This window comes from Odontomachus brunneus, unplaced genomic scaffold, assembly GCF_010583005.1.
Source record: "Odontomachus brunneus isolate Ranch 3 - 2012 unplaced genomic scaffold, Obru_v1 Obru_scaffold_161, whole genome shotgun sequence".
Classification (NCBI taxonomy): domain Eukaryota; kingdom Metazoa; phylum Arthropoda; class Insecta; order Hymenoptera; family Formicidae; genus Odontomachus; species Odontomachus brunneus.
Window position 1 is genome coordinate 199,875 of NW_022639611.1, and position 651 is coordinate 200,525.

The window sequence follows — 651 nt, forward strand, 5'->3', positions numbered from 1 at the left end:
ATCGGAAATGACTATTCACATTCGTACAACAAAAGAGTTAAATTTTGTCGTTCGGTGTCATTCATCGGCACAACGTGCATTTCTGCTAAGGAGAAAAGAGGAAAGCATGATACATGGATACTAGAGCGAGCGAGACACCTATAGAGACAGCGCGGTGTCCCTATTGCTGTCTCGCTCATATTCTCTGCATTCAAGCGTTGAGTGAGTGAGACAGCTATTGAGGACACCACTAACAGCTATCACGTCTGCTGATGTTTTCTCTCTCGATCGGATGACGTGCAAAAAGAATGCAACGTCGAAATATCTCCCACCACTTCCCCTACGTGCCTTCTTCGCTTCTCTCGCGTTGTACGTCAGACGTACAGTACGCCCTCCGTATACGCCTGTTGTCGCTTTCGACTATTTAACAGGCGTATACGGACCCGCCGAGGGACACCATACCTGCCTCTGAGTGTACACAATATAAAGCGTCTCTCAATCAAAGTGACAGTGATGCAGTAGGTAAGGTGAACGACACAAGAATCAGCCCAAGTAACAGACTCACGTCAAAATGACGTAAAAAACTGGTCATAACTGGTCAAATGACGTCAAGTGACTAAATAACGTCTTTAAAACGTCTTTTTTGTGACATCTTAATGACGTTTCTATATA

General features: G+C 44.7%; 1 protein-coding gene across 9 annotated transcripts in view; it reads right to left on the minus strand.

Moving 5' to 3' along the window:
• LOC116850953 overlaps positions 1 to 651 on the minus strand; it is a 111,917-nt gene that overhangs the window by 60,529 nt on the left and 50,737 nt on the right. The window lies entirely within an intron of this gene.